The 22,910-nt window shown below is 48.1% G+C and overlaps 2 long non-coding RNA genes and 1 pseudogene across 7 annotated transcripts; 1 reads left to right on the top strand and 2 right to left on the bottom strand.

The window, feature by feature from the left end:
- Positions 1–2,907: 2,907 nt before the first annotated feature.
- On the bottom strand, positions 2,908–5,143 carry LOC123732715 (uncharacterized). 4 transcript variants are annotated; one of them, XR_006763370.1, is made up of 4 exons: positions 3,537–3,683; positions 3,429–3,445; positions 3,214–3,384; positions 2,908–3,043 (listed from the first exon to the last, which is right to left on the bottom strand). It is a non-coding gene; the product is annotated as an uncharacterized lncRNA (long non-coding RNA). The 4 variants fall into 4 exon arrangements; XR_006763369.1 differs by having other exon boundaries at positions 3,026–3,107; XR_006763368.1 differs by lacking the exon at positions 2,908–3,043 and adding an exon at positions 3,078–3,213 and having other exon boundaries at positions 3,261–3,384.
- LOC123732714 (uncharacterized) lies at positions 3,840–6,089 on the top strand. Of its 3 annotated transcripts, none has more exons than XR_006763366.1 (3): positions 3,840–3,918; positions 5,058–5,694; positions 5,812–6,089. It is a non-coding gene; the product is annotated as an uncharacterized lncRNA (long non-coding RNA). The 3 variants fall into 3 exon arrangements; XR_006763365.1 differs by having other exon boundaries at positions 5,752–6,089; XR_006763364.1 differs by having other exon boundaries at positions 5,058–6,089.
- Positions 6,090–7,796: 1,707 nt separating this feature from the next.
- The window catches only part of LOC106594472 (serine hydroxymethyltransferase, cytosolic-like), a 49,101-nt pseudogene continuing 33,987 nt past the window's right edge, over positions 7,797–22,910 (bottom strand).

Genomic DNA, 22,910 nt, shown 5'->3' with positions numbered 1-22,910 from the left:
CTGGGGGTGCTGTAACCCCAGAGACGGGCCTAGACCCGACCACTGGGGGCGCTGTAACCCCAGAGCAGAACCTAGACCCGACCACTGGGGGTGCTGCCAGGAAGAGAGCTCCACCCAGCTTCACTTTTAACTACACCACTAGTCTCCTATACAAGATCTGATCTGAAACACTGACCGAGGATCGAATCTCTGAGAGCCCTCGAGTCTTCTCTCCTCACCTCCTCAAAACAGCACTGGAGACAGATGGGAGATTTCGCTCTAGGTTGGAGACCGTCTCCTAGGTAATCGGGAGAGACTGAGGAGGGAGCGAGGGGGTTTTAGTGAATGTAATGCTGTCCATCCGTCCGTCCTCCTTCTAATGAATGTCCGAATCCAGGGGGGGACGGGAACCTGGACACTGATTTTTGATTGATTGATTGATTGATTGACAAGTCCACTATGAACCGTCCTTCTGATCTGAGCGAGAAGTGTGTGTGTAACGTTAATATGATGCATGTTCCGTGTGTGTTCGTGCCGGTCCGTGTCCCCGTGATGTTGCATGTTGTCCACAGAACCACAGTACTACTACTACTACTGCTATAGTTTGTTGGGAACGTTGTAAAGGACCAGATTGGTGCCCGTTCAACGAATCAAATTTATTAATGAAAAGAGGGACATTCGTCAAATCAGTCATGCTTTATGTGTCGTAACAGGACCCACCGATGTGTTTTACTTAAGTACGATTTTTGGATTATATTTCACTGTTTTTTTCCCTGCATAACATGTAGAAGTTGTCTCTTTTTTTTTTCTTGAAGAGGGTGGCTGCTAAATGCTAACTCCCTGCTAAATGCTAACTCCCTGCTAAATGCTAACTCCCTGCTGAATGCTAACGCCCTGCTAAATGCTAACGCCCTGCTAAATGCTAACTCCCTGCTAAATGCTAACTCCCTGCTAAATGCTAACTCCCTGCTAAATGCTAAATGCTAACTCCTTGCTGAATGCTAACTCCCTGCTGAATGCTAACTCCCTGCTAAATGCTAACTCCCTGCTGAATGCTAACTCCCTGCTAAATGCTAACTCCCTGCTAAATGCTAACTCCCTGCTAGATGCTAACTCCCTGCTAAATGCTAACTCCCTGCTAAATGCTAACTCCTTGCTAAATGCTAACTCCCTGCTAAATGCTAACTCCCGTTTCGTATAAGCTGGTTAGCCTTAGCTAGCGTACAGAAATCGTTGATTTAGGTGACGATGACATGAGTTGATAACATCCAATACAATCATTATACTCCGATTTTTTTTTTACCTCCAACATAGTGTGAAATAGACAATAGACTAATTTAGCTGAGGGACAACGAGGAAGCTTTGGGGATTCCCCCCCGCCCCCCCGACGCGTTTCCATGGCAAGGGAGTTCCTTTGTTTGTTTTTTTTGGTCGAGTTCGATTTAGCTCCTTTACCGTCGCTATACCAACGACGTGTATATAAACCCTAGATTGCTGCTGCTGCTGCTTTACTGGACATTTATAGGCTTTAAGCCACCGGTCGGCCATTTTGACAGTCCTCCATAGGATTGAATGGAAAGTTTACAGCATTACAATTAAAGGTTTCAAGAACAACATTACATGTATTTAAGTATTTGTTGTTGTTTGTAGTGGGGGACAGTAACATTAGTATTTTTAAAGGGGTTGGGGGGGGCGCTAAAAAAATATTTTAGTTTAGCTCACATATGTAAAATTATACATTACGGTGTCTTAATGGAATAAACATGTCAGAAATTAATGTAATGACATTTAGTAAATGGATTTCTATATCGTCCAACATATTATTTACAATGGAGGAGCGCCAAAATGGCTGCACGGTGGCTTCAATACAGCCCCCCCCCTGTCAGCCATCCAGGGTTTATACACATCATTAAGGAGAGACAAAATGGCTGCAATAGAGCACCCCCCTGTCAGCCATCCAGGGTTTATACACATCATTAAGGAGAGCCAAAATGGCTTCAATACAGCACCCCCCTGTCAGCCATCCAGGGTTTATACACATCATTAAGGAGAGCCAAAATGGCTGCAATACAGCACCCCCTGTCAGCCATCCAGGGTTTATACACATCATTAAGGAGAGCCAAAATGGCTGCACGGTGGCTTCAATACAGCACCCCCCTGTCAGCCATCCAGGGTTTATACACATCATTAAGGAGAGCCAAAATGGCTTCAATACAGCACCCCCCTGTCAGCCATCCAGGGTTTATACACATCATTAAGGAGAGCCAAAATGGCTGCAATACAGCACCCCCCTGTCAGCCATCCAGGGTTTATACACATCATTAAGGAGAGCCAAAATGGCTGCAATACAACACCCACCTGTCAGCCATCCAGGGTTTATACACATCATTAAGGAGAGCCAAAATGGCTGCACGGTGGCTTCAATACAGCACCCCCCTGTCAGCCATCCAGGGTTTATACACATCATTAAGGAGAGCCAAAATGGCTGCAATACAGCCCCCCCCCTGTCAGCCATCCAGGGTTTATACACATCATTAAGGAGAGCCAAAATGGCTGCACGGTGGCTTCAATACAGCACCCCCCTGTCAGCCATCCAGGGTTTATACACATCATTAAGGAGAGCCAAAATGGCTGCAAGGTGGCTTCAATACCATCAACAAAACACCAAATGATGGAATTTCCTCGTGGAAGAATGGCGTCTCATCCCTCCGATAGACTTCCCAGACACTTGTAGAATCGATGTCAAGGTGTATTAAAGCTGTTCTGGTTGGTGGAGGACCCGACGTCCTATTAAAACACTGTTGGAGTTTCCTTTATTCTCCCAGTTACCTGGTGGTTGGTGGAGGACCTGGAGTTTCCTTTATTCTGCCAGTTACCTGGTGGACGACCCGACCTCCTATTAAAACACTGTTGGAGTTTCCTTTATTCTGCCAGTTACCTGGTGGACGACCCGACCTCTTATTAAAACACTGTTGGAGTTTCCTTTATTCTGCCAGTTACCTGGTGGACGACCCGACCTCCTATTAAAACACTATGTTGGAGTTTCCTTTATTCTGCCAGTTACCTGGTGGACGACCCGACCTCCTATTAAAACACTATGTTGGAGTTTCCTTTATTCTGCCAGTTACCTGGTGGTTGGTGGACCTGGAGTTTCCTTTATTCTGCCAGTTACCTGGTGGACGACCCGACCTCCTATTAAAACACTGTTGGTGTTTCCTTTATTCTGCCAGTTACCTGGTGGTTGGTGGAGGACCTGGAGTTTCCTTTATTCTGCCAGTTACCTGGTGGACGACCCGACGTCCTATTAAAACACTGTTGGAGTTTCCTTTATTCTGCCAGTTACCTGGTGGACGACCCGACCTCCTATTAAAACACTGTTGGAGTTTCCTTTATTCTGCCAGTTACCTGGTGGTTGGTGGACCTGGAGTTTCCTTTATTCTGCCAGTTACCTGGTGGACGACCCGACCTATTAAAACACTATGTTGGAGTTTCCTTTATTCTGGCAGTTACCTGGTGGTTGGTGGAGGACCTGGAGTTTCCTTTATTCTGCCAGTTACCTCCTATTAAAACACTTTATGTTGCTGTTTCCTTCACAAGGTTCATTTCCATCTTGCTGTTTGTTGAAAGGTCAAGATGTTTGGATGTGTATTTTATTCTTCTGATTGTTACAGATTGGCTAAATGCAGACAAAATGCAACCCAAAACAGTCTTACCACAGTGTGCTTATTGTGTGTGTGTGTGTGTGTGTGTGTGTGTGTGTGCGTGTGCTTATTGTGTGTGTGTGTGTGTTGCGTCAGGTCTGCTTTCACCTAGTTATGTATAGCTGTTGTGTTTCAATGTCAAAGTATTATTCAGGTCCTGAGGGCCAAAACATTTCTGCTTTCTCTTCCTACCTGATGTCCCCAGGTCTGAATGAGTCTCTCTACCTGATGTCCCCAGGTCTGAATGAGTCTCTCTACCTGATGTCCCCAGGTCTGAATGAGTCTCTCTACCTGATGTCCCCAGGTCTGAATTAGTCCCAGGTCTGAATGAGTCTCTCTACCTGATGTCCCCAGGTCTGAATGAGTCTCTCTACCTGATGTCCCCAGGTCTGAATGAGTCTCTCTACCTGATGTCCCCAGGTCTGAATGAGTCTCTCTACCTGATGTCCCCAGGTCTGAATGAGTCTCTCTACCTGATGTCCCCAGGTCTGAATGAGTCTCTCTACCTGATGTCCCCAGGTCTGAATGAGTCTCTCTACCTGATGTCCCCAGGTCTGAATGAGTCTCTCTACCTGATGTCCCCAGGTCTGAATGAGTCTCTCTACCTGATGTCCCCAGGTCTGAATGAGTCTCTCTACCTGATGTCCCCAGGTCTGAATGAGTCTCAGGTCTGAATGAGTCTCTCTACCTGATGTCCCCAGGTCTGAATGAGTCTCTCTACCTGATGTCCCCAGGTCTGAATGAGTCTCTCTACCTGATGTCCCCAGGTCTGAATGAGTCTCTCTACCTGATGTCCCCAGGTCTGAATGAGTCTCTCTACCTGATGTCCCCAGGTCTGAATGAGTCTCTCTACCTGATGTCCCCAGGTCTGAATGAGTCTCTCTACCTGATGTCCCCAGGTCTGAATGAGTCTCTCTACCTGATGTCCCCAGGTCTGAATTAGTCCCAGGTCTGAATGAGTCTCTCTACCTGATGTCCCCAGGTCTGAATGAGTCTCTCTACCTGATGTCCCCAGGTCTGAATTAGTCTCTCTACCTGATGTCCCCAGGTCTGAATGAGTCTCTCTACCTGATGTCCCCAGGTCTGAATGAGTCTCTCTACCTGATGTCCCCAGGTCTGAATGAGTCTCAACCTGATGTCCCCAGGTCTGAATGAGTCTCTCTACCTGATGTCCCCAGGTCTGAACGAGTCTCTCTACCTGATGTCCCCAGGTCTGAATGAGTCTCTCTACCTGATGTCCCCAGGTCTGAATGAGTCTCTCTACCTGATGTCCCCAGGTCTGAATGAGTCTCTCTACCTGATGTCCCCAGGTCTGAATGAGTCCCAGGTCTGAATGAGTCTCTCTACCTGATGTCCCCAGGTCTGAATGAGTCCCAGGTCTGAATGAGTCTCTCTACCTGATGTCCCCAGGTCTGAATGAGTCTCTCTACCTGATGTCCCCAGGTCTGAATGAGTCTCAGGTCTGAATGAGTCTCAACCTGTTGTCCCCAGGTCTGAATGAGTCTCGGGTCTGAACGAGTCTCGGATTACAGGTAGAGGATGAGAACCAGTAGTGTTTCGTCCCTCCAGGACCAGAAAGAAATAGCCCTTGGCTAGATTCAATCTGATCCGCAGAAGATCCGGGTTATAGTTCACCTTTAAAAAAACCAAAAAGGTAATTTAGGATTGAGCCTACTGTTAACGTGGAAACTTTACCTTTTAATAAGGTGCACAGCCGAAAAGAGGAGATCGGATTTGAATCTAGGAACAGCTTCCTCCCTCCAGTCCTAACGAGGGGTGAGAGATATATATATATATATGGGTCCCGTGTGGCTCAGTTGGTAGAGCATGGGTGTTTGCAACGCCAGGGTTGTGGGTTCGATTCCCACGGGGGACCAATACGGGGGGGGGAAATGTCTGAAATGTATGCATTCACTACTGTAAGTCGCTCTGGATAAGAGCGTCTGCTAAAATGACTAAAATGTAAATGTTAATAACTGATCTAGGATCAGTTTCCTCCCTCCAGTCCTAACAGGTCACCATTAGAGAGGTGATATATATATATAACTGATCTAGGACCAGTGTTGAACAGGTCACCATTAGAGAGGTGATATATATATATATATAACTGATCTAGGACCAGTCCTAACAGGTCACCATTAGAGAGGTGATATATATATATATATGACTGATCTAGGATCAGTCCTAACGGGTCACCATTAGAGAGGTGATATATATATATATATATATAACTGATCTAGGACCAGTGTTGAACAGGTCACCATTAGAGAGGTGATATATATATATATATATATATAACTGATCTAGGACCAGTGTTAAACAGAGCTGAATGTCTGTCTGGTTCATACCATTTATGATGCTGATGTATTGTTATTATAATGACATTAAATTATTGAATGTTTCTGTCGATTTGTAAAGTGGTTGGGTGTTGTTACTGAGATGGTTCCAACCTGGACGATGATGATCAGTATTAAAGATAAAACGCAGCCGGTTCCTCTCCGGTCGGATAAAACGCAGCCGGTTCCTCTAAACGGTCGGATAAAACGCAGCCGGTTCCTCTAAACGGTCGGATAAAACGCAGCCGGTTCCTCTAAACGGTCGGATAAAACGCAGCCGGTTCCTCTAAACGGTCGGAAAACGCAGCCGGTTCCTCTAAACGGTCGGATAAAACGCAGCCGGTTCCTCTAAACGGTCGGATAAAAGGCAGCCGGTTCCTCTAAACGGTCGGATAAAACGCAGCCGGTTCCTCTCCGGTCGGATAAAACGCAGCCGGTTCCTCTAAACGGTCGGATAAAACGCAGCGGTTCCTCTCCGGTCGGATAAAACGCAGCCGGTTCCTCTAAACGGTCGGATAAAACGCGGCCGGTTCCTCTAAACGGTCGGATAAAAACGCGGCCGGTTCCTCTAAACGGTCGGATAAAACGCGGCCGGTTCCTCTAAACGGTCGGATAAAACGCAGCCGGTTCCTCTAAACGGTCGGATAAAACGCAGCGGTTCCTCTCCGGTCGGATAAAACGCAGCCGGTTCCTCTCCGGTCGGATAAAACGCAGCCGGTTCCTCTAAACGGTCGGATAAAACGCAGCCGGTTCCTCTAAACGGTCGGATAAAACGCAGCCGGTTCCTCTAAACGGTCGGATAAAACGCAGCCGGTTCCTCTAAACGGTCGGATAAAACGCAGCCGGTTCCTCTCCGGTCGGATAAAACGCAGCCGTTCCTCTAAACGGTCGGATAAAACGCAGCGGTTCCTCTAAACGGTCGGATAAAATGCAGCCGGTTCCTCTCCGGTCGGATAAAACGCAGCCGGTTCCTCTCCGGTCGGATAAAACGCAGCCGGTTCCTCTAAACGGTCGGATAAAACGCAGCCGGTTCCTCTAAACGGTCGGATAAAACGCAGCGGTTCCTCTAAACGGTCGGATAAAACGCAGCCGGTTCCTCTAAACGGTCGGATAAAACGCGGCGGTTCCTCTCCGGTCGGATAAAACGCGGCGGTTCCTCTAAACGGTCGGATAAAATGCAGCCGGTTCCTCTCCGGTCGGATAAAACGCAGCCGGTTCCTCTCCGGTCGGATAAAACGCAGCCGGTTCCTCTCCGGTCGGATAAAACGCAGCCGGTTCCTCTCCGGTCGGATAAAACGCAGCGGTTCCTCTCCGGTCGGATAAAACGCAGCCGGTTCCTCTAAACGGTCGAATAAAACGCAGCCGGTCTCTCTAAACGGTCGGATAAAACACAGCCGGTCCCTCTAAACGGTCGGATAAAACACAGCCGGTTCCTCTCCGGTCGGATAAAACGCAGCCGGTTCCTCTAAACGGTCGGATAAAACGCAGCCGGTTCCTCTAAACGGTCGGATAAAACGCAGCCGGTTCCTCTAAACGGTCGGATAAAACGCGGCGGTTCCTCTAAACGGTCGGATAAAACGCAGCCGGTTCCTCTAAACGGCTGTGTAACTGACTAGGTATCTTTCTCTTTCAAATGTGTATATCTGGAACCAAATCCTAATGGCCGACGGGCTCTATATTTACCCACAATGCATCCTCTAAATCACACCCATTGATTCACACATGCCGTCTACAGTGTCGTTCATCTTCTGAAAAACAAGAGAGACAGTAGAGACTGAGGTGTGTTCCACATATTAGAGTTTTATTTGTCTTGGGTTTCGTTACATCAAACCGTTAAGGCAGAGGACAAACCGGTCAGTCAAACCGTTAAGGCAGAGGACAAACCGGTCAGTCAAACCGTTAAGGCAGAGGACAAACCGGTCAGTCAAACCGTTAAGGCAGAGGACAACCCGGTCAGTCAAACCGTTAAGGCAGAGGACAAACCGGTCAGTCAAACCGTTAAGGCAGAGGACAAACCGGTCAGTCAAACCGTTAAGACAGAGAAGGGAAACAGTCAGTCAAACCGTTAAGGCAGAGGACAAACCGGTCAGTCAAACCGTTAAGGCAGAGGACAAACCGGTCAGTCAAACCGTTAAGGCAGAGGACAAACCGGTCAGTCAAACCGTTAAGGCAGAGGACAAACCGGTCAGTCAAACCGTTAAGGCAGAGAAGGGAAACAGTCAGTCAAACCGTTAAGGCAGAGGACAAACCGGTCAGTCAAACCGTTAAGACAGAGAAGGGAAACAGTCAGTCAAACCGTTAAGGCAGAGGACAAACCGGTCAGTCAAACCGTTAAGGCAGAGAAGTCAGTTTTGCAGGTCAGCGGTCAAGTTTTCAAGATAAAGGATGATGATGTGGTAGATTGACATCTCTTCTTGAATTTCCTTCATCTTGACAAGCCGACCTGCGACACATTCTGGGATTGTAACAACAGTGGACTCACGGAAAAAAAAAAAGCAGAATAGTTTGAGTTGGGTTTTTTTTTTTGTTCTTCCCTACAAAACGTTGAGAAAAGGAGATGGGAAGTTTATTCAACAGGGTGCAACAGCAGAGGGGGAAAAAGGCAATCCAGCAGTGAGAACCATCGGACCCCGGTCTTCTAAAGTTCCTCCAGACCAGGCATGGGGAACCTCCCCGAAAGCTTCCACCTCGCCCCTCAGCTCTGCTACCCGTTCCTGGTGCTTCGCCTCCCCTGCAAGGGCCTCCTTAAACTCCTTCAGGGTGACCTTGGGCTGCAGAGAGGCCTGGACGTCCAGGGTTATCTGGATACCTGTAGGGAGAACGAGGGGTTGAGAGGTCAGGGGTTAGAGGTGGCCTTGGGCTGCAGAGAGGCCTGGACGTACAGGGTAATCTGGATAACCTGTAGGGAGAACGAGGGGTTGAGAGGTCAGGGGTTAGAGGTGGCCTTGGGCTGCAGAGAGGCCTGGACGTCCAGGGTAATCTGGATACCTGTAGGGAGAACGAGGGGTTGAGAGGTCAGGGGTTAGAGGTGGCCTTGGGCTGCAGAGAGGCCTGGACGTCCAGGGTAATCTGGATAACCTGTAGGGAGAACGAGGGGTTGAGAGGTCAGGGGTTAGAGGTGGCCTTGGGCTGCAGAGAGGCCTGGACGTAATCTGGATACCTGTAGGGAGAACGAGGGGTTGAGAGGTCAGGGGTTAGAGGTGACCTTGGGCTGCAGAGAGGCCTGGACGTCCAGGGTAATCTGGATAACCTGTAGGGAGAACGAGGGGTTGAGAGGTCAGGGGTTAGAGGTGGCCTTGGGCTGCAGAGAGGCCTGGACGTCCAGGGTAATCTGGATAACCTGTAGGGAGAACGAGGGGTTGAGAGGTCAGGGGTTAGAGGTGGCCTTGGGCTGCAGAGAGGCCTGGACGTCCAGGGTAATCTGGATAACCTGTAGGGAGAACGAGGGGTTGAGAGGTCAGGGGTTAGAGGTGGCCTTGGGCTGCAGAGAGGCCTGGACGTCCAGGGTAATCTGGATAACCTGTAGGGAGAACGAGGGGTTGAGAGGTCAGGGGTTAGAGGTGGCCTTGGGCTGCAGAGAGGCCTGGACGTCAATCTGGATACCTGTAGGGAGAACGAGGGGTTGAGAGGTCAGGGGTTAGAGGTGGCCTTGGGCTGCAGAGAGGTAATCTGGATACCTGTAGGGAGAACGAGGGGTTGAGAGGTCAGGGGTTAGAGGTGGCCTTGGGCTGCAGAGAGGCCTGGACGTCCAGGGGTAATCTGGATAACCTGTAGGGAGAACGAGGGGTTGAGAGGTCAGGGGTTAGAGGTGGCCTTGGGCTGCTAGCTGGACATCTAGGGTCAGCACTATGTCTATAGACACAGAGGTCAGGGGTTAGAGGTGGCCTTGGGCTGCTAGCTGGACATCTAGGGTCATCACTATGTCTATAGACACAGAGGTCGGGGGTTAAAGGTCAGGGGTTAGAGGGGCCTTGGTCTGCTAGCTGGACATCTAGGATCAGTACTATGTCTATAGACACAGAGGTCGGGGGTTAAAGGTCAGGGGTTAGAGGTGGCCTTGGTCTGCTAGCTGGACATCTAGGGTCAGTACTATGTCTATAGACACAGAGGTCAGGGGTTAGAGGTCAGGGGTTAAAGGGGCCTTGGTCTGCTAGCTGGACATCTAGGGTCAGCACTATGTCTATAGACACAGAGGTCAGGGGTTAAAGGTCAGGGGTTGTCTGCTAGCTGGACATCTAGGATCAGTACTATGTCTATAGACACAGAGGTCAGGGGTTAAAGGTCAGGGGTTAGAGGTCAGGGATTAGAGGGGCCTTGGTCTGCTAGCTGGACATCTAGGGTCAGTACTATGACTATAGACACAGAGGTCAGGGGTTAAAGGTCACCTCTGTGGATGAACTCTGCGACCTTCCTGAAGTCTTCCTCAACCATTCCCCTGGAGGTCAGAGCAGGAGAGCCGAACCTCAGACCGCTGGGACGCAATGCACTCTTATCACCTACACACACACACACACACACACACACACACACACACACACACACACACACACACACACACAGGGTCAGTTCCTACACACACACACACACACACACACACACACACACACACACACACACACACACAGGGTCAGTTCCCACACACACACATATAGACCACTGGGACACAGAGCACTCTCATCACCTACACACACACACACACACACACACACACACACACACACACACACACCGGGTCAGTTCCTACACACACACATATAGACCACTGGGACACAGAGCACTCTCATCACCTACACACACACACACACACACACACACAGGGTCAGTTCCCACACACACACATATAGACCACTGGGACACAGAGCACTCTCATCACCTACACACACACACACACACACACACACAGGGTCAGTTCCTACACACACACATATAGACCACTGGGATACAGAGCACTCATCACCTACAGAGGACAGTGTCTGTTACTTACCTGGGCAGGTGTTCTTGTTGCAGGCGATGGCAGCAGCTTCTAGAACCTTCTCAGCTCGTCCTCCGTCCGTCCCGCTGGGCCTCAGGTCCAGTAAGATCAGATGGTTATCAGAACCCCCTGGACAACATAAACACAACCATACCACAACATTAACACAACCATACCACAACATTAACACAACCACACCACAACATTAACACAACCATACCACAACATTAACACAACCATACCACAACATTAACACAACCATACCACAACATTAACACAACCATACCACAACATCACCACAACATTAACACAACCATACCACAACATTAACACAACCATACCACAACATTAACACAACCATACCACAACATTAACACAACCATACCACAACATTAACACAACAACATTAACACAACCATACCACAACATAAACACAACCACACCACAACATTAACACAACCATACCACAACATAAACACAACCATATAGCAACCAGGGATGTGACAAATTGACCATTTTTCTTAATGTTTAAAAACAACAGCATTGGCACCTGTACTACCGTTACTGTACCTAAATTCTGCCAGCAGTGGTTTGGGTATCGCGGTGCGTTTGGGCGTCGCGGTGCGTTTGGGCGTCGCGGTGCGTTTGGGCGTCGCGGTGCGTTTGGGCGTCGCGGTGCGTTTGGGCGTCACGGTGAAGCATTGGCACCTGTACTACCGTTACTGTACCTAAATTCCACCTCGTAATGTTGGCATCTCCTTCTCATTTAACATCTCAAAGTGTTACCATACAGGACTTTGCTGCTGTCGCCATTTGTCCAACTGTTTAACAACGATGACGTAGTTGTGAAGAGTCTACTCCAAAACAATCGATTCCTCGGCTCCTTGCACGTCGACTCCCATTTCTGAGTGTCAAGATTCAATTCTCGCCCGGGATATCGACATCTTAAGATTCAGTATTTTTTGGAACGGTGAGAGACTGATTAGTTACCGTACTTCCGAGAAGAAACACTCACATCTTTCATAGCGAGGAGAGAGGGGTATCTTAAAACCCCCTCAGATTTAGGAAGCTTAAAACCCCCCCCTCAGATTTAGGAAGCTTAAACCCCCCTCCCCTCAGATTTAGGAAGCTTAAACCCCCCCTCAGATTTAGGAAGCTTAAACCCCCCCTCAGATTTAGGAAGCTTTAAACCCCCCCCTCAGATTTAGGAAGCTTAAAACCCCCCCCTCCCCTCAGATTTAGGAAGCTTAAACCCCCCCCCTCAGATTTAGGAAGCTTAAACCCCCCCCTCAGATTTAGGAAGCTTAAATCCCCCCCCCTTAGATTTAGGAAGCTTAAACCCCCCCCTCAGATCTAGGAAGCTTAAACCCCCCCTCCCCTCAGATTTAGGAAGCTTAAACCCCCCTTAAATCTAGGAAGCTTAAACCCCCCCCTCAGATTTAGGAAGCTTAAAACCCCCCTCAGATTTAGGAAGCTTAAACCCCCCCTCAGATCTAGGAAGCTTAAAACACCCCTCAGATCTAGGAAGCTTAAAACCCCCTCAGATTTAGGAAGCTTAAACCCCCCCCCTCAGATCTAGGAAGCTTAAAACACCCCCCCTCAGATTTAAACGGTTCCCATTTATTCTATGAGTTTATCTGCCCATATGAAGTCATTATGGCACGACTATACTTTTTAAAGAAATGTCTTTTGGCGGGGTAATTGGTATTTATAAAAAAAAAACACTTTGGGAGCCATTCTGAAGTGGTTAATTGTATCTGTATGTACATAGCTGTATTATGTAATGCATGTGAATTAATATAATTCATTTAGATCTGATTACATGTTGTTGAGTAATGGGATAAAGTTATCATTATATATGTTTGTTGTCACTTATTAAGCCTCCTCAGTATTTCATATGTTTTTAAAAGTTGTATATCATGAGGTATTCTTCTTCTATTTCCATGTAAATTTGATATCCTAAAATGTTGGATTATTCTGAAAATAATTTTTAACAAAAAAAAGGGGGGTTGGGGGTGAGGGGCATTGAGTTTTTAATTATTAGTAAAGGTGTATCAGTAGATCGTCGGTAAATAAATTGAGTTTTTTGTTCATGGTTTGCCAATTTTGATACCCGTTAACGTTTCGGGTCCCATATCTTAGCAGTTCAATTACCACTGGCAAACAGGAAGGGCGACAGGGGACATCCCTGTCTCGTGCCCCCTTTTCTAAAGTTATTTCATCAGATAATGCTTCATTTTGGTATATTTTTGCAGCTTTGATTGGCCAACATGAACAACAAGCTACACACGTGAAGGCTACAGGTATTTTTTAATGGGGCGCACGTCATAAAAAAACTACATTAAAAAAGTTTGTTTTATCAATTTTATATAAAAATAAATAAAATGTCAATGTTAAAAATAGGCCTATAAATTGTTTTTTTGTGCAAAAATGAATACTCAAGTATTTTAATATTAACGTCCATTGTGATATTGAATAACCGTGCCCATTCCTAGTTAACACACAGGGTTAACAACAAGTATTGTAATATTTACTTTATCTGTATTTTCTTTACCCCTTTTTTCTCCCCAATTTCGTTGGTATCCAAATTGGTAGATACAGTCTTGTCTCATCGCTGCAACTCCCGTATGGACTCGGGAGAGGCGAAGGTCGAGAGCCATGCGTCCTCAGAAACCCAACCCAGCCGCACTGCTTCTTGACACAATGCCCATCCAACCCGGGAAACCAGCCGCGCCAATGTGTCGGAGGAAACACCGTACACCTTGCGACCGTGTCAGCGTGCACTGCGCCCGGCCCGCCACAGGAGTCGCTAGAGCGCGATGGGACAAGGACATCCCTGCCGGCCAAACCCTCTTCCTAACCCGGACGACGCTGGGCCAAATTGTTCGCCGCCCCATGGGTCTCCCGGTCGCGGCCGGCTGCGACAGAGCCTGGACTCGAACCCAGAATCTCTAGTGGCACAGTTAGCACTGCGATGCAGCGCCTTGCGCCACTCGGGAGGTCCTCAACTATTGTAATAGTAACATCTGTTGGGATAAGGAATAACTGAGGCCATTCCTAACAGCAGCGTTTCCAGAACTAGCACTACACACGTCCTAGGGCAAACCCCCCCCCCAAATATTCACCCCTTGGGGTCCCCTGGACCCAGTTCGGGAAACCTTGGCTTACAGCCTGTCCAACACAGGTGTTAGTCTGTTAACCACAACCATGACGTTATTGTCTCACCGGTGACGATCTTGTACCCGAGGTCGATGAGGGCGTTGGCCATAGCTCTGCAGTTAGAGAGCACCTGGTACTGATATGCCTTAAACTCTGGGGTTAGAGCCTGCTTCAGGGCTACCGCCACACCTGGAGAAACATTAACACACATTAACCCTTAACCTCTGGGGTTAGAGCCTGCTTCAGGGCTACCGCCACACCTGGAGAAACATTAACACACATTAACCCTTAACCTCTGGGGTTTAGAGCCTGCTTCAGGGCTACCGCCACACCTGGAGAAACATTCACACACATTAACCCTTAACCTCTGGGGTTTAGAGCCTGCTTCAGGGCCACCGCCACACCTGGAGAAACATTAACACACATTAACCCTTAACCTCTGGGGTTTAGAGCCTGCTTCAGGGCCACCGCCACACCTAGAGAAACATTAACACACATTAACCACCCTTAACCTCTGGGGTTTAGAGCCTGCTTCAGGGCCACCGCCACACCTGGAGAAACATTAACACACATTAACCCTTAACCTCTGGGGTTTAGAGCCTGCTTCAGGGCCACCGCCACACCTGGAGAAACATTAACACACATTAACCCTTAACCTCTGGGGTTAGAGCCTGCTTCAGGGCCACGGCCACACCTGGAGAAACATTAACACACATTAACCCTTAAACTCTGGGGTTAGAGCCTGCTTCAGGGCTACCGCCACACCTGGAGAAACATTCACACACATTAACCCTTAAACTCTGGGGTTTAGAGCCTGCTTCAGGGCCACCGCCACACCTGGAGAAACATTAACACACATTAACACACATTAACCCTTAACCTCTGGGGTTTAGAGCCTGCTTCAGGGCTACCGCCACACCTGGAAAAACATTAACACACATTAACACACATTAACCCTTAACCTCTGGGGTTAGAGCCTGCTTCAGGGCCACCGCCACACCTGGAGAAACATTAACACACATTAACCCTTAACCTCTGGGGTTTAGAGCCTGCTTCAGGGCCACCGCCACACCTGGAGAAACATTAACACACATTAACCCTTAACCTCTGGGGTTTAGAGCCTGCTTCAGGGCTACCGCCACACCTGGAGAAACATTCACACACATTAACCCTTAACCTCTGGGGTTTAGAGCCTGCTTCAGGGACACCGCCACACCTGGAGAAACATTAACACACATTAACCCTTAACCTCTGGGGGTTAGAGCCTGCTTCAGGGCCACCGCCACACCTGGAGAAACATTAACACACATTAACCCTTAACCACTGGGGGTTAGAGCCTGCTTCAGGGCCACCGCCACACCTGGAGAAACATTAACACACATTAACCCTTAACCTCTGGGGTTAGAGCCTGCTTCAGGGCCACGGCCACACCTGGAGAAACATTAACACACATTAACCCTTAACCTCTGGGGTTTAGAGCCTGCTTCAGGGCCACCGCCACACCTGGAGAAACATTAACACACATTAACCCTTAACCTCTGGGGTTAGAGCCTGCTTCAGGGCCACCGCCACACCTGGAGAAACATTAACACACATTAACCCTTAACCTCTGGGGGTTAGAGCCTGCTTCAGGGCTACCGCCACACCTGGAGAAACATTCACACACATTAACACACATTAACCCTTAACCTCTGGGGTTTAGAGCCTGCTTCAGGGCTACCGCCACACCTAGAGAAACATTCACACACATTAACACACATTAACCCTTAACCTCTGGGGTTTAGAGCCTGCTTCAGGGCCACCGCCACACCTGGAGAAACATTCACACACATTAACACACATTAACCCTTAACCTCTGGGGTTAGAGCCTGCTTCAGGGCTACCGCCACACCTGGAGAAACATTAACACACATTAACCCTTAACCTCTGGGGTTAGAGCCTGCTTCAGGGCCACCGCCACACCTGGAGAAACATTAACACACATTAACCCTTAACCTCTGGGGTTAGAGCCTGCTTCAGGGCCACCGCCACACCTGGAGGAACATTAACACACATTAACCCTTAACCTCTGGGGTTAGAGCCTGCTTCAGGGCCACCGCCACACCTGGAGAAACATTCACACACATTAACACACATTAACCCTTAACCTCTGGGGTTTAGAGCCTGCTTCAGGGCCACCGCCACACCTGGAGAAACATTAACACACATTAACCCTTAACCTCTGGGGTTAGAGCCTGCTTCAGGGCCACCGCCACACCTGGAGAAACATTAACACACATTAACCCTTAACCTCTGGGGTTTAGAGCCTGCTTCAGGGCCACCGCCACACCTGGAGAAACATTAACACACATTAACCCTTAACCTCTGGGGTCAGAGCCTGCTTCAGGGCTACCGCCACACCTGGAGAAACATTAACACACATTAACCCTTAACCTCTGGGGTTAGAGCCTGCTCCAGGGCCACCGCCACACCTGGAGAAACATTAACACACATTAACCCTTAACCTCTGGGGTTTAGAGCCTGCTTCAGGGCCACCGCCACACCTGGAGAAACATTAACACACACACATTAACCCTTAACCTCTGGGGTTTAGAGCCTGCTTCAGGGCTACCGCCACACCTAGAGAAACATTAACACACATTAACCCTTAACCTCTGGGGTTAGAGCCTGCTTCAGGGCCACTGCCACACCTGGAGAAACATTCACACACATTAACACACATTAACCCTTAACCTCTGGGGTTAGAGCCTGCTCCAGGGCTACCGCCACACCTGGAGAAACATTAACACACATTAACCCTTAACCTCTGGGGTCAGAGCCTGCTTCAGGGCCACGGCCACACCTGGAGAAACATTAACACACATTAACCCTTAACCTCTGGGGTTTAGAGCCTGCTTCAGGGCCACGGCCACACCTAGAGAAACACATACAGTGCATTCAGAAAGTATTGAGACCATCTTGGCTTTTTCCACATTTTGTTACGTTACAGCATCATTCTAAAAATGGATTCAATATTTTTTTCCCCTTATCAATTTACACACAATACCCCATAATGACATCACAATACCCCATAATGACATCACAATACCCCATAATGACATCACAATACCCCATAATGACATCACAATACCCCATAATGACATCACAATACCCCATAATGACAAAGCAAAAACTGGTTTTTGGAATATTTTGCAAACAGAAACATCACATTTACATAAATATTCAGACCGTTAACTCAGTACTTTGTTGAAGCATCTTTGGCAGCGATTACAGTCTTGAATCTACTTGGGTATGACGCTACAAGCTTGGCACACCTGTATTTGGGGAGTTTCTCCCATTCTTCTCTGCAGATCCTCTCAAGCTCTGCCAGGTTGGATGGGGAGCGTCGCTGCACAGCTATTTTCAGGTCTCTCCAGAGATGTTTGAATCGGGTTCAAGTCCGGGCTCTGGCTGGGCCACTCAAGGACATTCAGAGACTTGTCCCGAAGCCACTCCTGCGTTGTCTTGGCTGTGTGCTTAGGGTCTTGTCCTGTTGGAAGGTGAACCTTCGCCCCAGTCTGAGGTCCCGAGTGCTCTGGAGCAGGTTTTCATCAAGGACCTCTCTGCACTTTGCTCCGTTCATCTTTCCCTCTACCCTGACTAGTCTCCCAGTCCCTGCTTCTGAAAAACATCCCCACAGCATGATGCTGCCACCACCATGCTTCTGGCCACTCTACCATAAAGGCTTGATTGGTGGAGTGCTGCAGAGATGGTTGTCCTTCTGGAAGGTTCTCCCATCTCCACAGAGGAACTCCGGAGCTCTGTCAGAGTGACCATCGGCTCATCGGTCACCTCCCTGACCAAGGCCCTTCTCCCCCTGATTGCTCAGTTTGTCCTTGGCGGCCAGCTCTAGGAAGAATCTTGGCGCTTCCAAACCTTTTCCATTTAGGTTTAATTAAACCTTTGTTTAACTAGGCAAGTCGGTTAAGAACAAATTCTTATTTACAATGACGGCCAAACCCGGACGATGCTGGTCCAAATTGTGCGTCGCCCTATTTACACTCCCAATCACAGCTGGTTTGTGATACAGCCTGGAATCAAACCAGGGTCTGTAGTGACGCCTCTAGCACTGAGATGCAGTGCCTTAGACCGCTGCGCCACTGTGTCCTTGGGGACCTTCAATGCTGCGGAAATTTTTTTGTTGTTGTTTGCTACCCTTCTAAATCCCAGATCTGTGCCTCGAACACAATCCCCGTCTCGGGACAAACAGTTTGACCTCACGGCTTGGTGTTTGCTCTGACGTGCACAAACATCTCAAGGATGATCAATGGAAACAGGAAGCGTCGGAGCTCAATTTCAAGTCTCACAGCAAAAAAAGGGGTCCTGAATACTTATGTAAATAAGGTATTTCTGTTTTTAATTATATATTTGTAAACAATTATAAAAACCTGTTTTCACTTTGTCATTATGGAGTATCGGGTGTATATTGAAGAGGAATATATTTATTTATTTTTAAATCCATTTTAGAATAAGGCTGTAACGTTAACAGAATGTGGAAAAAGTCAAGGGGTCTGAATACTTTCCGAATGCGCCGTAAATACTAGATCACTACACACACTGTGTGGTTGTGAGGTGTCCTGGCTACTTTACCTGGCTACTTTACCTGTCATAGTGAGGTGACCTGGCTACTTTACCTGTCATAGTGAGGTGACCTGGCTACTTTACCTGTCATAGTGTGGTAGTGAGGTGACCTAGCTACTTTACCTGTCATAGTGAGGTGACCTGGCTACTTTACCTGTCATAGTGTGGTAGTGAGATGTCCTGGCTACTTTACCTGTCATAGTGTGGTAGTGAGATGTCCTGGCTACTTTACCTGTCATAGTGTGGTGTCCTGGCTACTTTACCTGTCATAGTGTGGTGTCCTGGCTACTTTACCTGTCATAGTGAGGTGACCTGGCTACTTTACCTGTCATAGTGAGGTGACCTGGCTACTTTACCTGTCATAGTGAGGTGACCTGGCTACTTTACCTGTCATAGTGAGCTGTCCTGGCTACTTTACCTGTCATAGTGAGGTGTCCTGGCTACTTTACCTGTCATAGTGAGGTGACCTGGCTACTTTACCTGTCATAGTGAGGTGACCTGGCTACTTTACCTGGCTACTTTACCTGTCATAGTGAGGTGACCTGGCTACTTTACCTGTCATAGTGTGTAGGTGACCTAGCTACTTTACCTGTCATAGTGAGGTGACCTGGCTACTTTACCTGTCATAGTGTGGTAGTGAGATGTCCTGGCTACTTTACCTGTCATAGTGTGGTATAGATGTCCTGGCTACTTTACCTGTCATAGTGAGGTGACCTGGCTACTTTACCTGTCATAGTGAGGTGTCCTGGCTACTTTACCTGTCATAGTGAGGTGACCTGGCTACTTTACCTGTCATAGTGAGGTGACCTGGCTACTTTACCTGTCATAGTGTAGAGCTGTCCTGGCTACTTTACCTGTCATAGTGTGGTAGGGTGTCCTGGCTACTTTACCTGTCATAGTGAGGTGACCTGGCTACTTTACCTGTCATAGTGAGGTGTCCTGGCTACTTTACCGAAGTGAGGTGACCTGGCTACTTTACCTGTCTCCTGGCTACTTTACCTGTCATAGTGAGGTGACCTGGCTACTTTACCTGTCATAGTGAGGTGACCTGGCTACTTTACCTGTCATAGTGAGGTGACCTGGCTACTTTACCTGTCATAGTGTGGTAGTGAGATGACCTGGCTACTTTACCTGTCATAGTGTGGTAGTGAGTTCTGCTACTTTACCTGTCATAGTGTGGTGTCCTGGCTACTTTACCTGTCATAGTGTGGTGTCCTGGCTACTTTACCTGTCATAGTGAGGTGACCTGGCTACTTTACCTGTCATAGTGAGGTGACCTGGCTACTTTACCTGTCATAGTGAGGTGACCTGGCTACTTTACCTGTCATAGTGAGCTGTCCTGGCTACTTTACCTGTCATAGTGAGGTGTCCTGGCTACTTTACCTGTCATAGTGAGGTGTCCTGGCTACTTTACCTGTCATAGTGAGGTGACCTGGCTACTTTACCTGGCTACTTTACCTGTCATAGTGAGGTGACCTGGCTACTTTACCTGTCATAGTGAGGTGACCTGGCTACTTTACCTGTCATAGTGAGGTGACCTGGCTACTTTACCTGTCATAGTGTGGTAGTGAGGTGACCTGGCTACTTTACCTGTCATAGTGAGGTGACCTGGCTACTTTACCTGTCATAGTGTGGTAGTGAGATGTCCTGGCTACTTTACCTGTCATAGTGTGGTAGTGAGATGTCCTGGCTACTTTACCTGTCATAGTGAGGTGTCCTGGCTACTTTACCTGTCATAGTGTGGTGTCCTGGCTACTTTACCTGTCATAGTGAGGTGACCTGGCTACTTTACCTGTCATAGTGAGGTGACCTGGCTACTTTACCTGTCATAGTGAGGTGACCTGGCTACTTTACCTGTCATAGTGAGCTGTCCTGGCTACTTTACCTGTCATAGTGAGGTGTCCTGGCTACTTTACCTGTCATAGTGAGGTGACCTGGCTACTTTACCTGTCATAGTGAGGTGTCCTGGCTACTTTACCTGTCATAGTGAGGTGTCCTGGCTACTTTACCTGTCATAGTGAGGTGACCTGGCTACTTTACCTGTCATAGTGAGGTAGTGAGGTGACCTGGCTACTTTACCTGTCTACTTTACCTGTCATAGTGAGGTGACCTGGCTACTTTACCTGTCATAGTGAGGTGTCCTGGCTACTTTACCTGTCATAGTGAGGTGTCCTGGCTACTTTACCTGTCATAGTGTGGTGTCCTGGCTACTTTACCTGTCATAGTGAGGTGACCTGGCTACTTTACCTGTCATAGTGAGGTGACCTGGCTACTTTACCTGTCATAGTGAGGTGACCTGGCTACTTTACCTGTCATAGTGTGGTAGTGAGGTGACCTGGCTACTTTACCTGTCATAGTGAGGTGACCTGGCTACTTTACCTGTCATAGTGTGGTAGTGAGATGTCCTGGCTACTTTACCTGTCATAGTGAGATGACCTGGCTACTTTACCTGTCATAGTGTGGTGTCCTGGCTACTTTACCTGTCATAGTGAGGTGTCCTGGCTACTTTACCTGTCATAGTGAGGTGTCCTGGCTACTTTACCTGTCATAGTGAGGTGTCCTGGCTACTTTACCTGTCATAGTGAGGTGTCCTGGCTACTTTACCTGTCATAGTGTGGTAGTGAGGTGTCCTGGCTACTTTACCTGTCATAGTGTGGTAGTGAGATGTCCTGGCTACTTTACCTGTCATAGTGTGGTGTCCTGGCTACTTTACCTGTCATAGTGAGGTGTCCTGGCTACTTTACTTGTCATAGTGAGGTGTCCTGGCTACTTTACCTGTCATAGTGTGGTAGTGAGGTGACCTGGCTACTTTACCTGTCATAGTGAGGTGTTGTGGCTACTTTACCTGTCATAGTGAGGTGACCTGGCTACTTTACCTGTCATAGTGAGGTGTCCTGGCTACTTTACCTGTCATAGTGAGGTGTCCTGGCTACCTTACCTGTCATAGTGTGGTTGTGAGGTGACCTGGCTACTTTACCTGTCATAGTGAGGTAGTGAGGTGACCTGGCTACTTTACCTGTCTACTTTACCTGTCATAGTGAGGTGACCTGGCTACTTTACCTGTCATAGTGAGGTGTCCTGGCTACTTTACCTGTCATAGTGAGGTGTCCTGGCTACTTTACCTGTCATAGTGTGGTGTCCTGGCTACTTTACCTGTCATAGTGAGGTGACCTGGCTACTTTACCTGTCATAGTGAGGTGACCTGGCTACTTTACCTGTCATAGTGAGGTGACCTGGCTACTTTACCTGTCATAGTGTGGTAGTGAGGTGACCTGGCTACTTTACCTGTCATAGTGAGGTGACCTGGCTACTTTACCTGTCATAGTGTGGTAGTGAGATGTCCTGGCTACTTTACCTGTCATAGTGAGATGACCTGGCTACTTTACCTGTCATAGTGTGGTGTCCTGGCTACTTTACCTGTCATAGTGAGGTGTCCTGGCTACTTTACCTGTCATAGTGAGGTGTCCTGGCTACTTTACCTGTCATAGTGAGGTGTCCTGGCTACTTTACCTGTCATAGTGAGGTGACCTGGCTACTTTACCTGTCATAGTGTGGTGTCCTGGCTACTTTACCTGTCATAGTGTGGTGTCCTGGCTACTTTACCTGTCATAGTGAGGTGTCCTGGCTACTTTACCTGTCATAGTGAGGTGTCCTGGCTACTTTACTTGTCATAGTGAGGTGTCCTGGCTACTTTACCTGTCATAGTGTGGTAGTGAGGTGACCTGGCTACTTTACCTGTCATAGTGAGGTGTGATGTCCTGGCTACTTTACCTGTCATAGTGAGGTGTCCTGGCTACTTTACCTGTCATAGTGAGGTGTCCTGGCTACTTTACCTGTCATAGTGAGGTGTCCTGGCTACTTTACCTGTCATAGTGTGGTAGTGAGCTGTCCTGGCTACTTTACCTGTCATAGTGAGGTGTCCTGGCTACTTTACCTGTCATAGTGAGGTGACCTGGCTACTTTACCTGTCATAGTGAGGTGTCCTGGCTACTTTACCTGTCATAGTGAGGTGTCCTGGCTACTTTACCTGCCATAGTGAGATGTCCTGGCTACTTTATCTGTCATAGTGTGGTTCTGAGGTGTCCTAGTTAATATCCACCTGGGAGATGTCTGTGCAGGTGCCTGTATATAAAGCCAATATAG

Source organism: Salmo salar, unplaced genomic scaffold (assembly GCF_905237065.1).
Source record: "Salmo salar unplaced genomic scaffold, Ssal_v3.1, whole genome shotgun sequence".
In the NCBI taxonomy this organism is placed as follows: Eukaryota; Metazoa; Chordata; class Actinopteri; order Salmoniformes; family Salmonidae; genus Salmo; species Salmo salar.
Note: the sequence above shows the minus strand (reverse complement) of the source record. Positions and strands in the feature narration are given on the sequence as shown.